The following is a 19647-nucleotide window of genomic DNA, read 5'->3' on the forward strand; positions in this document are numbered from 1 at the left end:
ATGGCGCCTATTAATCCAACTATCTACCCTCGATATCAACCTATGGGTCCACCTTCCTTTGGTGGAACTGTCCCACGCGCACGGCCATTTGACCATAGAGGCCATCCTGGCAGTCCTGCGTATGCCTCTTGTGCCGCGCATTTCGAAGAACTCCATGTCCTCACTGATAAGAATGCTGATAGGCACCATACCAGTGAAGACGCAGAGTACGTCGTGTGACACGGTACGGTGCGCACTCGCAACCCTCGGGCACATCAGCCTATAAGTACTTTCCTGCTTACCACGGTAGCTTTCGGTCGTGCTCCACGCCGGGCCGTCATACTTTAGTATGGACGTAGCGACACTAGCCAGAAACAACCTCGATCGAGTGGGTGGTAGTCAACTCCACTTCTTCGATCGACTCACCGTAGACTTCGAGCGTAAAGTCGTCAGCAATGCCGACAATCTCCACTCCCACCGGGAACTCTAACCTCAACATACCCCGTCGTGCATGATTCATGATATTCCATAACACCGGACCCAGGATGGAACCACGCGGGACTCCGGAGGGTATGTGAAATCACTTTCCACCCACCTTTGTAAACTAGTACCCGATTCTGGAAGTAACTTCCGAGAATCTTGTACAGGTATCCAGGTATCCCAGACGCAGGTAGGCCAGACGCAAGAGCGCATCGGTAATAGCTGGCCAACTAGCGCTAAACGCATTCTTTACATCCGGATCTGGGACTTTACCTTCGCAAGTTCCACATCGGTGACTCTCTCCTCATCGCCAGCCCCAGTGCCTGGCCTACGGAGGGAGGCCAAGGACTTGGTTCATAGCGCGAAAAAAGCCCCTCGATGATCACTCCAACATCTCTGAAGATGTTTTGATAGGAGCCATTACACCTCTCGTCTTGGCCATCACGATCCTGTAGGCATCACCCCATGGCTTCGCATTGGCACTCTGACAGAGACCCTCAAAGCAGGCCTTTTTGCTTGCTCTTATCTCGGTCTTCCTCTAATCGTGCTCGCTGCATCCGCCGCCCTACCCGGTACCTTAACCTTAGCCGGTGGCTTCCCATTTCTAGGGAGGACTCGCCTAGGCATGGTCGCATCGCACGCACGTGAGAGCACCGCTATTAGCTCGTCGCCATCCAAACCAAGTAGGTTTCGCTCACGGCGAAGCGCCTCGCCAAATACCCCTTCGTCGAAGTATGATGTCTTCCATCTGCGAGGGCTTAGCCTTGGCCTAGCCACCTCTTCCTCTACCCGCTGCCTGCTGTTGTAGTCGATACTGTAGCGAACCACCAGGTGATCGCTGTGAATGTAGTCGCCTACGTTCCAGTTCGAACTATTTGATAGGCCTGGACTACAAAAAGTCACGTCAATAATCGACTCCGCACCATTTCGTCTAAAGGTAGTCTTGATACCGACATTAGTCAAGTCGACATCTAGTATGGCCAGTGTTTCTAGCAGGATCTGACCCTGCTTGTTCGTGAAACGGCTTCCCCATTCCACGGCCCAGGCATTAATCACCCGCTATTACCACCGATCTTCGCCCCGTTAGCACGGGCGTCATGCGGTCCAGCATCTGTGTGAACTGTGCTCGATCGACCACCACGAAGGCGCATAACAGCTACGGAAGAAGATCCCGTCTACTTTGGCGACCACGAAGCCCTCATAGGTAGTAGACACCAACTCTTGGGCGGGGTATTTAATCGACGTCCATATAGTCGCTATTTTTCTAGACCCATCCGGGACTCAATTTCCGTTGCCGGCGGGTGCCCGCTATGGGTCCGCTATGATGGCGATATCCGCCCTCCACTCAGGAACTGCCTGACAAAGCAGTTGCTAAGCCGCGTCACGGTGGTTCAGGTTTAGCTGCGTTACATGCACTGTGATTTGTTCTCTGCGGCTTTCTTGAAGGCCGTGCATCTTTGACCACCCGTTAGATGCCTGTTATTCACTGATTTCCCAGTACATATCAAACAAATAGGTGAACTCGTGCAGCCTTGTGCCTTATGGCCTTGGGCGCCGCATCTCCTGCACAGTTTGCTCCTGTGAGAGCCCACACCTTGGGGCAGCAGGGACGGATGTCCTGGGGCCTGACGCACCCCCCGCTTGCGAGCCAGCCGCGTAGTTGCCGGCTAAGAATAGGACTACTAACCCCAATTCAAGGTGTCAAGCGACCCGTGCCGAGGAATGAGTGATCGAGGGGGTGAAAAAGATGCTCGATCTTTAACGGAGCCTGTGGGGCACCTGAGCACCGCCCACAGTAAGCTGTCCCTTACCGCGTTAATGCAGAGCTCTGGCGTGGTGGACATTATTTCTCGTGCGACTCGTGGGAATCAAATATGAGTAAACAAATTTCTAAAACAAGTGCAACAGGTAGTAGTGGTGCGATCAACCCCTTCGCAAGAAGCGGGTTGATGCGGTCTCCAACAAGGAGAAGCGAGGAGTCAGGTGCTGGAAGCTGCTTACGCAGCTCAAGCGTGGGAGCTCCTGTCCACTCCACGGCAAGCCAGCCGGCGGAGGTTATGGACGGAGCATGGTTGCTGAGGGCCATCAGCCAAGTAGCAGGAAAAGGACGGCCCGCATTGGAGGTAGCTGAGCAGCAGCTTGGCAAAATTATTGACTTCGCGACAACTAAGTCGAATATAAGTAAGGACCTGAAAACGGCCTTGCTTCGGCTTAGAGCGTCAGTCGATGAGGCCAAGCAGGAGCACGCGGTCGCGTTGCTGGCTGCGGCAGCGGCGGAACCCGCAAAGGAGAAAGCGTCTAAGCTTACGCAAACGGAGGCCTTCTCTTTCGCGGGTAGTCCGAAGAGTGTGGAAGCGAATGCTCGTGACAAACGTGACAAGCATTCGCAGAAGCGGGCGAGGCAGCCGTCAGGTGAGGAGCTGTCTGGCGGTGCCCGCAAGGCCAGGCGTATAATAACCCCGAAAGCCGGTGGTTATGCCGGAAAGTCGGACCCCAGCCAGGGTTCCCGGAAAACTGGGAAGGGTGAGCCTGAAAAGGCCGGCCCGTCCCGGATTGATGGGAACAAGGGGTTGCGACCAATGGTGGGCCCTCAGCAGCCACAGAGCAGGGCGATCCAAGGAGAAGACCCTCCTTGGACAAAGGTAGAGCGGAAGAAGAAGAAGAAGGTGAATCTGCAGGTACAAGTGCAGGACGCCAAGCCAAGGCGTAGGAAGGCAGGTGCCAGGCGTGAGAAAGGCGACGCTATCGTCATCAAGACGGAACAGTCCAAGTACTCGGACGTCTTGAAGACGATGCGAAGCGACGCCAAGCTTGAGGGTCTTGGAGCCGACGTACGCAGTATTAGACGTACTCGTACGGGCGAAATGATCCTGGAGCTGAAGCGCCAGAAGGAGCACAAGGGCGCCGCCTACAAAAGGCTGGCAGAAGAGGTCCTTGGCGAAGGTGTGCAGGTGAGGGCTCTGACACATGAGGCGACTCTGAAGGTCAAAGACATTGACGAGATCACCGAAGTGGAGGAGCTCGTCACGGCACTGCGGCAACAGTGCGATGTGCAGGTGGCCGCCGCAGCCGTCAAGCTACGGAGAGGGCCAGCAGGGACACAGATAGCTTTGGTTCAGCTACCTGTGGCGGATGTTAAAAAGTCCGTTAAAGTAGGGAGTATTAAGGTGGGCTGGTGTGTATGTCACCTGACATTCCACGAGCCACCTGAGGTTTGCTTCAGGTGTCTGGAACCAGGACACAAGTCGTGGGACTGCAAAGGCCCCGACAGGCGCAAACTGTGTAGGCAATGCGGCGCTGAAGGTCATAAGGCCCAAAGCTGCACGAGTCCGCCCATCTGCATGATCTGTACCGGGAAAACCTCGAAAAACAGACATGCGATGGGTGGTCCAGGGTGCCCGGCCTTTAAGAAAGCCGCAGTGAGCAACAAATCACAGTGCAGGTAACGCAGCTGAACCTGAACCACTGTGATGCTTTGTCAGGCGGTTTCTGAGTGGGAGACGGATATCGCCATCATTTCGGACCCATACCGAGTACCCGCCGGCAACGACAACTGGGCCTCGGATGGGACCAGGAAAATGGCGGCGATATGGACGACGGGTAAATACCCCGTGCAGGAGTTGGTGTCTACTACCTATGAGGGCTTCGTGGTCGCCAAAGTAAACGGGGTCTTCTTCTGTAGCTGTTATGCGCCTCCGCGGTGGCCGATCGAGCGGTTCACGCAAATGCTGGACCGCTTAACGACCGTGCTAACAGGGCGAAGGCCGGTGGTAATAGCGGGTGACTTTAATGCCTAGGCTGTGGAATGGGGAAGCCGTTTCACGAACCAGCGGGGTCAGATCCTGCTAGAAACACTGGCCATCTTAGATGTCGACTTGGCTAACGTCGGTACCAAGAGTACGTATAGTCGAAACGGAGCGGAGTCAATTATTGACGTGACCTTTTGTAGTCCTGGCCTAACAAGTAGTTCGAACTGGAGAGTAGATGATGGCTACACTCACAGCGACCACCTGGCGGTTCCCTAAGCAACCAAAAGTTCGGTTAAAATAGCATGTTTGGGCTTAATCAGCTATTCTAAGGAAGATGAATAGCATTCTATTCAGCCCACTTTTTAAGTAATTAACCGAACTTGAGTTCACAAAAAGTACACTTGTGTCGCTGAAAGGAACGCTATTCAGCTCAAAAATAAGCTTCATAAAAATGAAAAGAATGTGTTTAGTCCTCAAAAGTAATTTATTATTAAGAGACATTAGTTCATGTGGAATCCAAATTGACTAATACCTTGAAATAATTTTTGATGTTTTTTACTTACTGAGATTCGAACTCGGGATCTTCTCGTTGAAAGCCGGTGCCTAACCACTACTCCATGTATGTGTTGTTAGGCACTGTGGGATTTTACTCAATGTGCTGATATCATTTAGTAGAGCTCAATCAGGTTCGCGTGTGAACTTTTTCTGAACTTGGAATACTGTTCGAAGTCGAAAGTTCGAAAGAAGTTCACGTGGAACTTCTTGTGAACTTGCACAGTTTGACATTTTCAGTTTGTTGTGGTTCGCAGTGCAAAGCAAGAAATTAGGGCCAGTGTATCGACTTCCAGAAAATATTTAAGTTTCCAGCTTGGTTTACAATGACTACGGTCGCGTCGATTACCGGCGCGCTGCAGCGACAAGTGAAACGGGGTAGAAAACATCCAGCATAGCTGGAAAAAAATATGCAGAGCCACAAAAACTCCGGCGGAATCCGAGGTGGAACAGTTTTCCGCTGCGGGAGCAGCCCTTGAGCCACACAATAGCATCCGTTGCTTTGCGTTGGCGTTGATTACAAGTAAGTACGTTGAAATATTATAGTGAAACAAAGTGTACATGTGAAATTAACACAAGCTGTGGCTGCTGAGCTCGATTTCCGAGTGATTTAATTGAATGAGAATTTCCCCCGAGCTCCGCTGCCGCCGAAGTTGAATTGAAGTTCAGTTTTGGTACGGTTAATATTTATCTGAACTTTGAGTAGTAAGTTCAAAACAAGTACGAAACAAGTTCGAAACGGAACTTTTCAAGTTGTTGGAATATGCCCAACTGAACTTTATTTGTGCTTTAGAGAAACGCAAAAGTTCAACATGAGTTCGGTTAAATTTTAATTGAACTCTGCTCAAAAGTTCAAAGTAAGTTTTTTCTGGACCTCTTTTCTACTTTAATGTCGCTTTGAAGAGAAGTCTAAAGCTTGCACATGTACTTCCAAGTTCATAAACAATTCATGAGTAACTTTTTGGAGAATTAAGTTCAACGAAGCCGGAATTGAACCAAACTTGAACTTCTGAGTTCGTTCTTCAAGTGGAATCCGAACTTTTGGTTGCTTGGGTCGCTACAGTATCGACTACAACAACATCAGACAGCGGATAGAAGAAAAGGCGGCTAGGCCAAGGCCAAGCCCTCGTAGGTGGAAGACATCATACTTCGACGAAGAGGTATTTAGGGAAGCGCTCCGCCGTGAGCGAAACTTACTCGGTTTAGACGGCGACGAGCTGGTAGCGGTGCTCTCACGTGCGTGTGATGCGACCATGCCTAGGAGAGTGCACCCTAGAAATGGGAGGCCACCGGCTTACTGGTGGACCGACGCGATTGCGGGCCTGCGCCGCGCCTGCCTACGGGCTAGGCGGCGGATGCAGCGAGCACGATCAGAGGAAGAGCGAAACGAACGGCGGGTGGTGTTCGCCGCTGCAAAAGCCGCGCTCAAGACCGAGATAAGAGCAAGCAAAAAGGCCTGCTTTGAGGGTCTCTGTCAGAGTGCCAATACGAACCCGTGGGGTGATGCCTACAGGATCGTTATGGCCAAGACGAGAGGTGTGATGGCTCCTACAGAGCAATCTCCAGAGATGTTGGAGGGGATCATTGGAGGACTTTTTCCGCGTCATGATCCTAGTCCTTGGCCTTCTTTCGTAGGACAGCCGGGGACTGGGGCTGGCGATGAGGAAAGGGTCACCGATGTGGAACTTGCGGGGATAGCTAAGTCCCTTAGCGTAGGTAAGGCCCCAGGTCCGGACGGAGTTCCGAACCTGGCCTTAAAAGTAGCTATTGCAGAAGCTCCCGAGATGTTCAGGTCGGCTATGCAGAAATGCCTGGACGAGGGAGTTTTTCCAGAAGCTTGGAAGAGGCAGAGCCTGGTACTATTGCCAAAGGCGGGGAAACCACCTGGAGACCCGTCGGCATATAGACCAATATGCTTGATTGACACGGCGGGGAAGGTGCTCGAAAAGATCATCCTCAATAGAATGTTGAAGTTCACTGAGGGCGTAAATGGTCTCTCGAGCAACCAGTATGGCGTCCGGAAGGGGAGGTCCACCGTAGACGCTATCTTGTCGGTCACAAAAACCGCCGAGAAAGCACTCGAGCCTAAGAGGAGGGGAATTCGCTTCTGCGGGGTAGTGACTCTGGATGTAAGGAATGCATTTAATAGCGCCAGTTGGGCTGCTATTGCCGATGCGCTCTTGCGTCTGGGGATACCGGAGTACTTGTACAAGATTCTCGGAAGCTACTTCCAGAATCGCGTACTAGTATACGACACGGAGGTGGGTCGGAAGTGCTTTCACATAACCTCAGGAGTCCCGCAAGGTTCCATCCTGGGTCCGGTGTTATGGAATGTCATGTACGACGAGGTGTTGAGGTTAGAGTACCCAGTGGGAGTGGTGATTGTCGGATTTGCCGACGATATTACGCTCGAAGTCTACGGTGAAACGATCGAGGAGGTGAAGTTGACTACCGACCACTCGATCAAGGTTGTGGAGGCGTGGATGCGGTCCAGAAAACTGGAGCTGGCTCACCACAAGACAGAGGTGACGGTTGTTAACAACATGCAGTCGGCGCAGCAGACGGAGATCAGTGTAGGAGAATGCACTATCCTGTCGAAGCGCTCTGTCAAGCACTTGGGCGTGATGATCGACGATAAGCTTACCTTCGGTAGCCACGTCGATTATGCCTGTAAAAGAGCCTCCACAGCTATTGCGGCACTGTCCCGGATGATGTCCAATAGCTCAGCGGTGTACGCCAGTAAGCGCAAGCTTCTGGCTAGTGTTGCTACGTCCATACTTAGGTATGGCGGCCCGGCGTGGGGTACCGCGCTAAGTACTGAATGCTACCGACGGAAGCTGGAAAGTACTTACAGGCTTATGTGTCTGAGGGTTGCAAGCGCGTACCGTACCGTGTCACACGACGCTCTCTGTGTCATTACTGGTATGGTGCCTATCAGCATTCTTATCAGTGAGGACATGGAGTGCTTCGAAATGCGCGGCACAAGAGGCATACGCAAAACTGTCAGGATGGCCTCTATGGTCAAATGGCAGCGCGCGTGGGACAGTTCCACCAAAGGAAGGTGGACCCATAGGTTGATACCGAGGGTAGATAGTTGTAGATAGTTGGATTAATAGGCGCCATGGGGAAGTTTCATTCCACCTGACACAGGTCCTTACAGGTCATGGTTGCTTCCGACAGTATCTACACCGTTTCGGGCATGCGGATTCTCCCGAATGCCCAGTGTGCAATGGTTTAGAGGAAACGGCGGAACACGTGTTGTTCGTGTGCCCGCGTTTTCGCACAATGCGTGACCGCATGCTTGCCACATGCGGGGAGGACACAACTCCGGACAACTTGGTCCAGAGAATGTGTAGGGATGAGATTAGCTGGAATGCCGTTTCAACGGCTATCACCCATATCGTCTGGGAGCTACAGAGGAGGTGGCGCGTGGACTCGGAGAATGGCTAGTCCAGATGCAGTACAAGAGGTGGTCCAGGGGTTCGAAGTCGGCTTCGTAGGTCATACCGGTGCCCTGCGGTCGAGATCGACCCTTACAGCGATTAAGTGGCCGCGGAGAGGAAGTCCCGGTAGCGGTGCTGTCGTGGCGTCGGTCTACTGGGTTGGATCTGAGCCCGCGGTTGGAAAGGGGTCCCCGGCAAGGGTCGGGGTAGGTGAGATCCTGCTGTCTGCAACCTACGGGTGCATCTGATAGGGCCTGAAGGGTAGTGATACCCTTCCTTTGAGGGCAGGTCAGATCGGGTTGTACGTGGGCATCAGTTCTTGATGTCCGCTCAGCAGTAGGGCGCGGGCGGGGTTGACCCTGCCCGCCTTCCGAGGACAAAGGGAGTGGCGAGGACCACTCGGGAAACTGGCTAAGCGCCAGCATGCTATCGTGATGGACTCTCCAGAGCGAGTCATCGATGTTCGTTGCTGCTAGGCTACGGCAGCTAACCTTGAGGGTGCGATATGCACTAGCCCCTCTCTGAAGCAATACCTTCTTGGTGGTTCCGGAGAGACGTAGGGTTTGGCGACCATAGGAATGTGTTTTAGTGGGTCGAGGAGAGAGTAGTCCTGGCTTCTACCGGCATTGTAGAAGACGGCCTCATCCCCACACTACCCTAACCTTCCTGTTAGGGTGTCTGATGAGCAGATTTATCCCCCTATGGTTTAGAAGGAAAAAAAAAGCGCCCACACCTTTACTCTTTCGCCAAGAACTTCTTCCGCCAATCATTTGTAGGTGGTGTTGTGGAGTTCGACCTAAGTAGAAGAAATGGCTTACAGTCGTCTCGGCTAGCACAAAATCAAACGCCAACTAATGATCAGATTACGGTTTCATAACCAAGCCATGTATTCAATCAGATTCCTGCACTGACCCTATTCTGCCTAACTGGTTTCTTTCTTAATACTAAAACATTGTTTTGCTTAACTAGCTACTCACGGACCGGCTGCTGCTGACATGGGCCATTCCCGACGATCGGACGGCTCTTAGTTTGGACGACGACAACCCTCCACAGATCGCATCTCGCTGCGCTGCACACCGGCTTTTCCGGACGCGTCAGGTGGTGGCCACTCAATCTTGGCGAGTGTTTTCTTGTTGGCAGCTTACCCGTCGGAGTACTGTCTGCGAAAGTCCAAAAGACAAAAGAAAAGACCCTGCGGAAATCCGCCCGTGTTAGCCCCAGATCGTTTTGTTGCAGCAATTAGACTTACTTTCTATGAAAGGCCTTTTCTCGAGACGGTTCAGTTGAAGCGAAGCGTTTGGCACCGCGCACGGATAACAGGGTGATCCGATCGATTCCGTTGAGTGACCAAGAGCCGGAGCGTTCTAAGGATTATCGAAGCATGATTATGAACTCGTATGTCAGCTTCTTGCACTTCTACTTACCCTATGGATACGTGCAGGCCAAGGAATCAGCGCTTCGGAAAGATGTGGGTTGCCAGTTCGCAATGGTGCAGATCGTCCTACCCGTATTCAGGTCGCTGCCCGGACACCCGTTTTTCCTCCGTGAATTCGCGGTGTGTGTGGCTCGGTCCGGACTCGCTGACTACGCCGTCGTGTGCGGTCAATCTTGCCGACCCCGACCCTCTAACCGGATGATGGCTGACACGTTCCTCCTGCGTTGTCAAATGTGGGGTTAGACCTTTTTGCATAGGGCTTTTCGGGAACTTCTTACCTTCGGACACTTTTATTCGCGTTCGCACCGCAGGAAAAACTCAGTGCGAGCTTGCCGAATTGTGCAGCAGCTTGCCGGATCTTGTACAAGATTTGTAGAGCGTGATGTTTCCAGACCGATAGTGCGATCTGTTTCTGTAGAAAAATCGTGGGTGGCACAAGCGATTAGATTTTCGTTATCATCCGGAATTTTCGGTCACTCTTACCTCCTGTGTTGGGCACTGCTCCTGCCCAAGCTCCGGGATTCGGTGTCAATTCACCCCGTGGTTGATATTACGGAGCAATTTCCTCCACTTTCTTTCGGACCGCGTTTTTGCCGCAGCTCACACCGATCCGTCTGCCTTTTCTGCCGAGTTTCGATGACGACGTTGTCGTTGGCGGATGTGGATTTGTCACTTTGGCAGTGCAAGAAAATCAACAATTCTTGCTTGTATTTCAAGCAAGTAGCCCATGTCAGGGGGTCGCAGGATGGTGGCTCGTGTGCACTGTTATTTCGGCTTAGTAACTAAATGTGTTATGGCTTGTTTCTTTATGGCTAAACGGGCTATTATCACATCATAATCTGAATTTACATTTTAACGTAACAGTGGCGCCACTTCGGTGACCTCGTCTAGGTTTTTAACCTTCAGAGTCGCCTCTTGTATGAGAGACCTCACCACTACTCCTTCGCCAAGCACCTTTTTTGTAGGCTCCTTATCGCGCTTCAGCTCCAGGATCATCTCGCTCGTACGAGTACTTCTGATACTACGCACGTTGGCTCCCAGATTCACGAGCTTGGCGTCGCTTCGCATCGCCTTCAAGACGTCCTAGTACTTCGACTGTTCGGCTTTGATGACGAGCGCGTCGCCTTTCTCGCGCTTGGCACCTACTCTTTTACGCCTTGGTTTGGCGTCCCTAGCTACTTTTACCTACGGCTTTGACTTCTTCCGCTCGACCTTTGTTCAAGTGGGGTCTTCCCCTTGGTTCGCTGAGGGCCTACCAACGGTCGCAATCCCTTTTTCCCATCCTTCCGGGACGGGCCAGTTTATTCAGACCCACCCTTCCCAGTTTTTCGAAACGCCTGGCTGGGGTCCAACTTGCCGGCATTACTGCCGACCTTCGGGGTAAGTATTCGCCTGGCCTTGTAGGCACCGCCAGACAGCTCCTCATCTGACGGCTGCCGCACCTGCTTCTGCGAGTGCTTATCACGAGCAGTCGCATCCACCACTCCTTTTGGACTACCTGCGAAAACGAAAGCCTCCGTCTGGGTAGACTTCGTATCCACAGGTTGCGTGGCTGCTGCAGTCTTCGCGAGTACCACGTGTTCCTGCTTAGCATTGTCCAAGGCCGTTTTCAGGTCCTTACTAATGTTGAACTTCGTGAAAGCAAAGTCGATGATCTTGCCAAGCTGCTGCTCAACCACCTCAATTGCGGGCAGTGCTTCTCTTTTATGGTTGATGGCCCTCAACAACCACGCTCCATCCAGTATCTGCACCGGCTGGTTTGCCGGAGAATGGACCGGAGCTCCCGCGCTGGAACTGCGTACGCAGCTTCCCGCGGCTATGTCCTCACTTCTCCTTAACGGAGACCTCGCCAACCCACTTCTTGTGAAGGGGTTAGCATCGCCACTACCACTACCTCCCACGTTTTGATTGTTGTTTGGTTATTTGGGAAAAGAGGTCCACCACGCCAGAGACCTGCATTAACGCGGTAAGGGACGAAATACTGAGGAGGGTACCCAGGTTCCCCACAGGCTCCGTTAAAAATAGAGCATCTTTTTCAGCCCCTCGATCACTCATTCCTTTCAATTGCTGATTATGTATTATCCTATTTGTGCTGTTCTGCAAATAAATTCAAAAAAATCTACAAGTAACAAGGCCTGTGAAGCAAGTATTGTCTGAATACAATCCGACTCTGCCATACGGTGTTTCGATACCGATTCACGAATAATCAGCATGATATATCTCCCGAGCAAGCAATGAATTGTGCAACAAATATTTATGTGAAAATATACTGATTGAAACGTATTCGCCAGAGATGAATAGCCGCTATCATGGAGAGTAAACGATAAGATTGATAATGGCGCAAACAATGGCGGTTGGACTTTTGGTCGTTAGTGCCCGTACACATTGAAGCCCTAAATCTCTCTCATGTGCTTTCGAGCGATGACGATGATTGGCGTAAATGGGAATTTGATTCGCCCAGTCCAGTCATTTTTCAGTTTAACTGTGCACCGGATGCCTCTTCTGTTCCCATGCATTGGAAACTGGAGCTTGTGCTCCAGTCAAACATTTAATCAGAAGCTCGTTTTTTCTCACCTGAAGCAGCACTTACGGCCGTCTGTAGTGCGCGGCACTTGACAATAGTACTCGGTGCGAAATAGCGGTGAACAGCGTAAACTAATTAAATTATAATGACCCCACATCAAGCGCATGGTGCAATTCGAGCTTATCTATGCACTTCTAGGATTTAAGGCGTCATTGATCTATGCGACGTCATCAAACTTAAGGAACTTCTAGTTCTAGAATCGCAAAAAGATTATTTTAGACATGTTCTCATCAAACTCAGCCGTGAAGACACCTCACATTCGGTGTTATCCCATAATTCCAAAATGAGTGCATGCATCCACTGATTATGTCATTCTACTCAGAATGGACATTAACAATGATCTTTCGATCGAGTCGCAATTGAAAACCGATCCAGTTCTTCTCGGGAGCCCGATGATGTACTGATTCAGCAGCAGAGCAAAACAAAACGAGGAAACCGGAAATTCTGATTTCGATCGCATTGACACACTCTGCACGCCCGCACCCGCCCACTAAATGGTTATCGCGCCAAATCTTCTGCTTCGCGTGAACAATGCCTACGCCTAGTGCTGGCTGTGGACACAGCGAGATCATCAAATTGCGGTGGCGGCGGCGGTTGCGCTTTATTGGATTTTTGCAGTCTAGTGATGCTGCTGCTGTGATGCTAATGCCTATAGCTGACCACAAACCGGTGACATTGAGCACGGTCAAGTTCGATAGCAAATCTCGCGCTTCCGTCGGATGACGGTGTTCTTTTTTTGGAGTTTGCGGTGGTTTCACGGCCATGGAGGTTCCGACTTGTTGTAATCATAAATTAAGCGCTTTTACTGTGACATTACCTGGTACGCCATGCCACTGCGGCAAGGCAAACCGTATTGCAAATTGACGTCGACGTCATCGTATCATCACCTACGCGAACCGTCGTGGGAAGGAAGGAGGCTTGTGGCAAATGCCAAGCAAGCACGTTGACATGGCTTGTGGCATTAGCTCAAAGAATTTATCAGAGATAGGATGGCGATTCTTTGATTCAAGCCTGCTCGTATTCACTCTACGAGTGAAACATGAAACACACGGTGTGTTGAAACAGGATTATTATCGCACTTTCATGAACCTAAAATATTTTTTCGTTATTAGTTAGCCTTAGCTGTATATATTAAGATTCGGGAGTTTAAAAAATCTTTCATCGGGGAAAATTAAAATAAATTCGATTTTAGTAGTTTACCACTTTTCCTATATGATATGGTATTACGCAAATCTGATAAACCTGAACTCCGCTAGAAAAAGTCCCCTTTCTATTAATAAATTTGAAACCATTTAGTGAGAAACGGACGTAAAAGTCTTTACAATGAGTTTAAATTTGTTTGGCGTTCGTTTCTTGTATCCAGCCCACTACAGTCTGCCGAAAGTCATAAATCATAAAAGTCTACATTTCTTCCATTTGTCTGGCACACAGATATTTGTAATGAAGGTAAACAAATACTTCCCATTAGTGCGGCTCATACATTTGAGGAGGCGCAATACACCTGTGACTCATACCAATTGCAGCACATACCCTTCATGTGCTAATTTACCTGAAATGGCGGTGATTTGTTGCACATACTTTACATGTCAAACCACATCCACATGGATATTTGCCAAAAAGTATTAGTCGACTATACTGAGCGTGCATGACTCATTTGTAAAAGTTCTGCCTCCGATCTGTTGAGGACTTTTGTCCATACAAAATCTTAAAATTATGATACCTTTAGGGTTAAGTGGGCTGTTGAGTCACAAACAACAAAAAGTTGATGCAAAAAACATATAATTGGCGTTGTCATATTATGTTAATGCATCCGAAACAATTATTCAACATTTGGTTTAAATTAAGGCACACCGGGCCAAGTTAAAACGGGTGAGGTAAGAAGAAACAGCGGGTTAACGTGATATTATCTAGTCATGATAAGCAATTTGAATGTCATAACATTTTTTTTAATCAAACAATCATTTGGTCAAGAATAATTATAGAAATTGTATTGAAATCTTTTTCAAAACATCACAAGTTTTTATTAAGAATTTACCGAATGCAACGCATGCTTAATATATGTCAATGTGAATCACATCTGGGGCCGTTCATAAGCCACGTAGACTTTTTGGGGGGAGGGGGGGTCTGGCTAAAGTCTACGCTCCATACAAATTAATTTTTTGTATGAACGAAAGTCTACGAAGGGGAGGGGGGTGGGGTTCTGAGATGGTTAAATTTTGGTCTATGTGGTTTATGAACAGCCCCTCCCTCAAAGAATAAGCCTAGAATATATTGGAAACACATCAATTTGCAAGTAATCTGATGAATTTCAATAATGGTAGTCTCGTGCAGTGATTTTTTTCTATGTTCGTCTGGGTTATCTGTAGTTTTATTTTGTAACACACTTTGGTCTTGATAAAAACTTTATGCATTTTAATGGTATCAATGTTATGACTGCGTAAAATAAAATTTCTTTTTCCCAAGTAAAATCCCTACATATTTGCAAAGTGAGTTTGACAGCAGATTCAGTATGGGGAGAAATGTGAAAAAAAAACGAATTAAAATGCCACCCGTACACTCGATACCTTTCAACCAAATTCTAAGTGTTATAACTATTCAATTTACCAATCAAAATCTATCCAATGATTCCGAAATGAAGCATAAAATAACTAATAAAAGTTCCTAAAAAGTTGTATTGAAACCTCAAATTGCGTCAATCTTGCCTCACTTTACACATCACTGTTGTTGTTTTTTAATATATTTTATGACATTCCCAGAACATTGATGTTCTACATTTTTAATTTTCATTTCATCTGTAGATTTAGTCAAATTTGTTCTCAGCATAAACAACAATGAACATATCCAAAACTAAGTAAAAAAGAAAATAGAGCTAAGGACTGTTCCTTTCAATTGCACTACGATTTTGTATTCTTTGATAGATACGTATTTCAACCTCAACTGTGAGTCATCTTCAGTGTCTCGTACTTAATCCGATATTCTGTTTACGTATATGTATTCCGCTAACATGCCCAGGTTCATCATTATCAAATCTAAAACTGTTTCAATCAAACATTGGTTGATTTCACAATAAAAAAGTGATTACATATGCTTACCTTAAAGTACGTGTATCAAGGGCGTGTACCGAAGGAGTAATCAAAAGCTATTCTCTAAGGGCTGATATCTTCACCTCGGATTAACCGGTAAACCAGGCTTACCCATATAGTTAAACCTGGTTTTAAGCTTAAGCCAGGGTGAAGAAATCGGCCCTATGCGTCCTACATGCAAACAAAAGTATTCATAGAATGAATTTTCACTTGTTAGTAAAACATCAAGCCCAGCAAAATCAGAGCACAATATACATGAAAGATCTTATTATATTCGAAGAGCTATCAGTATATCTGCTAAATTAGCTCAAAACAACAGTTAACATGAATGTTAACATAAATGTTAAAAAAAATCTTTCGTGGCCGTGTGATCGTCGTTTAGGTGTATCGTTACATGGTTTGGCATGTAAAGTATGTGCAACCAATACCCACCATTTCAGGCAAATTAGCACATGAAGAGTATGTGCTGCAAATGCTACGAGTCACAGGTGTATGGCGCCTCCTCAAATGTATGAGCCGGAAGTATTTGTTTACCTTCATTACAAATATCTGTGTGCCAGACAAATGGAAGAAATGTAGACTTTTATGATTTATGACTTTCGGCAGACTGTAGTGGGCTGGATACAAGAAACGAACGCCAAACAAATTTAAACTCATTGTAAAGACTTTTACATCCGTTTCTCACTAAATGGTTTCAAATTTATTAATAGAAAGGGGACTTTTTCTAGCGGAGTTTAGGTTCATCAGATTTGCGTAATACCATATCATATAGGAAAAGTGGTAAACTACTAAAATCGAATTTATTTTAATTTTCCCCGATGAAAGATTTTTTAACCTCCCGAATCTTAATATATACAGCTAAGGCTAACTAATAACGAAAAAATATTTTAGGTTCATGAAAGTGCGATAATAATCCTGTTTCAACACACCGTGAAACATTTATTTAGACCCTTATAATAATCTACCGTGTTGGCAACAAAGCAACTTTACTATAGTTTCCAGTGGTTTTGGGTGATTTTCCTCCAATTCATTCGAGCTTTCAGGATTTTCATATCTTCTTCGACTGCGTGGAGTCGCCAACCTCTATTCTACATGGTTCTCAGCTGAATTCTTCTGACTTTCGTAGTACAGGACCAGCCCACTGAAATGTGCCGTATGTCATACATTTCACAATATTACTTTTTTTCTGCACTTGATAGGGGAAAAATATAATTGGGACATGACAGTGTCGCAATCAGGGGGGAAGGGGTTGAATTTAAGGAGTTGAACCTTCATCCCACTCCAGAGTAGCGGAAATAATATAAGCCATACTCAATATATCACACGGTAAAAACAAGGTATTTCGCGCAATTTACATCCCATTGAAATCCATCACCCAACCAACCTTTTTTGCTGTATAAGAGCTTAAAAAGCATTCGTCTAAAGGCGTTTGTTCTATAAGCTGCTATGCAGCTACTTTTGTTAGTAGGGCAGTCTCTGCTCAGCAACTCCAATGCCTATCTCCGCACCGGTCGGGCAGCGAGCAACCTTTGGGAAGGTCCCGCATAGAAAAATACATTTTGGTAGAGAATCCAAACAGTAAATTCCCACTAACGGTTGTGGTTACTTCTTCTCAAAGAGTTGATTCTTTGTTGAAAAGTATGAAATTCAAAGCTCAAGATTGTAAATAACAGTTTGCTTACCCAACTAACAATCCCCAGCCGCAAACAAGCATGCATGCTGAATAGTTGCTTAATAATAGTAATAATAGCTGAACTAAAATTATGCTGTACACATTACTGAATAAATGCTATTTCGATTGAAAAAGTAGCCAATGTTCAACTTTTCGTATTGGTATTAACAATGATAATTTGAAACACTTTTCAAGCGTTTAATAAGATTTTTATTCGACTTGCAGTAATTCCTTTACAACATAGTTCAACAAGACTTTTTTCTGCTTGTTGTTAAGTTCATGTTAAAATTAGGACATGTACCTGTATAATGTGTTTTTCACAAGTCAAATAAGCGCTTTCATCATACTTCGACTCAGAGTACATGATGAAAAACACGTGTTTTTTACTGAGCATCAGCTGAATTAATCTGTTGTTCAGTCGTTAACCATAATGTTGTGCTAAGGACTGTATCGGAAATTAACTATAAACATTCAAAATGCTCTATCTCGACGCACGGTTGGTCTTTTCATTCCGGTTCTTCTATGAAATTTTCACAATATAGTTAAGTTTAGAACAGCTTGAAGAAATTTGGAAAATGTTTAGTATTATTGAAAATATGGGTCTATGAGTATACCACAGTTACAAACAGTTTTTATTTTAATTTTTTTTAACGTTTCAAACATTTATAGCGAAAAAAAATTGTACTGGGAAAAATCTGGAAAATAATGATTATTACTAGCAGTTATGTACACATAACATATCACTAAAAACCGACTTTTAAAATTCTTATTTTGGATAGAAAAACCTCCAACATTAAGAATATAGTCTATCCCAAAAGAACACCTACTTTTTGGTCGAACTTTGACGCTCTGTTTTAAATATCTTTAGAGGTTATAAAATTCCGTTCTCTGGTAAAATTACCTCTTCAATAGATATAAATACAAACCCAATCGAAAAAAAAAATGCAAATTTTCAACTTTATGTATTTTTTATTTGCGTAATCGTTCTTTGAAGACGCATTAAAAAAAGAGTTCCTCGAAAAATGGCCTTTTTTCATTTTTAAGAATTGCCCTAAACTGCGGAGACAATTTTTCTTGATAAAAATAATTTTCCTATATCATGAGCATTCTGGAAAAGAATATATTTGCGCAAAAATAAGAGAAAAAAATGAATATTTTCCCACAGTTTTCGCAATTTTAAATTTTTAGGAGGTGTCCAAAATTTTAAAAACATTTTTGCAATCTTTGAGATAGAAGTCCAAGTTAAATGATTTTTTTTTGAAAATCAGAACTGCCATTCTTTATTTAAGAGATTTATATAGTATCCCCAGAAATGAAGTTTTGTTTATTTCGAACAGATTATTTTTCAGGCAATTGTGAACGTTTATAGTTAATTTCCGATACAGTCCTTAATTCACCACTGCTGAATAGGAGTCGAAGTTTGATCATTATTAAACCACGATAGGTTTATGTTTTGATTTGAGCGCTGCAATTCATCATCTCTAGGATGGCGCATATAGGAAGGCATGTGGCAGGCAATCGACGGGTCTCGAGTTCGAATCTGGATTTAGGTAAATTTATGTGTACCGTAAAACGGGGTATCTTTGATAATGCGGGTAACTTTGATAGTGCGACAGGCATTGTATAGTTTATCTTATAACTATGATGCCTTCAACCAGTTAAGAAAAAGGCAAACGTAGATCAATTTTCTATATATGAAAGTTCATCTTACACCTAGTCTTACACATATCTATATATATATAAAAATGCAGTGGCATACGTGGGACCACGCATAACTTGCGAACGGATGGTCAGATTTGGGTCGTCTAAGTTTTGTTCTGTTAGTTTTCACCTAAGGAAGGTTTATGAGGCAAAAAACATGGGAAAATTGAGAGTTTTTGAAAATCGGGTTTTCATACATTTTGGACGGGGACTTGGGCTAGGCTAGGAACTTGAAACATCAAAAAACGCAGTAGGCAAAACAAAGTTTGCCGGGGACAACTAGTTTTCATTTAAACCTAGTTTATATACAACTTTTTGGACAAAAATTAAAAATTGTTGATATTTTTGTCGTTGGTCAACCCCATCAAACAATCTGTTATACGACTTCGTTTCAACAATTTTTTCAATGAATGCATTCTTAATCTCGATAGATTCGTCATAATAGATTCCAAATCTGATCTTGAATCTCTTAACGAAGTGTGTTTTTACGAAATGGAAGCATTTTTGTAAATTGGAACAAAAATCCCCATACATCGATAAACGCCTAAAAGTATGCAACGCCTTTGTAATTTCATGTACCGTCAAACGGGGTTACTTGCAACAGCGGTGTAACTTGCAACACGATGACATACACTAAATGTGAAGTATTTTCTAATAATAATGAAAACTTGCATGCTCTACTATTTTGATTATCGATATTATGTGTACCAAAGATCGTTTTAGTGGAAAACCCAGTTTTGTTTCTTTGTTGGTTGTGTACTGTGTAGCTACACAGTTAAAACAGTTTGTACATTTTTTGCCAAAAAAAACAAGTATGAAAATCGTGCTTTGGCGCTCTCCTATGCTAAGTGCGATAAGTCTGATGACCTCGCTTGCAGTTAGGGTACCTAATAGTAAGCTTAGCTAAACGATAAAAGTTTGATAAACTTATCGACAAAGTACTGTAAAAAATCATTATCATATTCGACA

The 19647-nt window shown here is 45.9% G+C and overlaps 1 long non-coding RNA gene across 2 annotated transcripts; it reads right to left on the reverse strand.

Annotated features, from left to right (window-relative positions):
• Positions 1-8992: 8992 nt before the first annotated feature.
• Positions 8993-10495, reverse strand: LOC109621368 (uncharacterized). Of its 2 annotated transcripts, XR_009998838.1 has the most exons (4): positions 10122-10495; positions 9917-10050; positions 9628-9857; positions 8993-9567 (listed from the first exon to the last, which is right to left on the reverse strand). It is a non-coding gene; the product is annotated as an uncharacterized LOC109621368 (long non-coding RNA). The 2 variants fall into 2 exon arrangements; XR_009998839.1 differs by having other exon boundaries at positions 9917-10495.
• Between the last annotated feature and the right edge of the window lie 9152 nt (positions 10496-19647).

This window comes from Aedes albopictus, chromosome 3, assembly GCF_035046485.1.
Source record: "Aedes albopictus strain Foshan chromosome 3, AalbF5, whole genome shotgun sequence".
NCBI classification, from domain to species: Eukaryota; Metazoa; Arthropoda; class Insecta; order Diptera; family Culicidae; genus Aedes; species Aedes albopictus.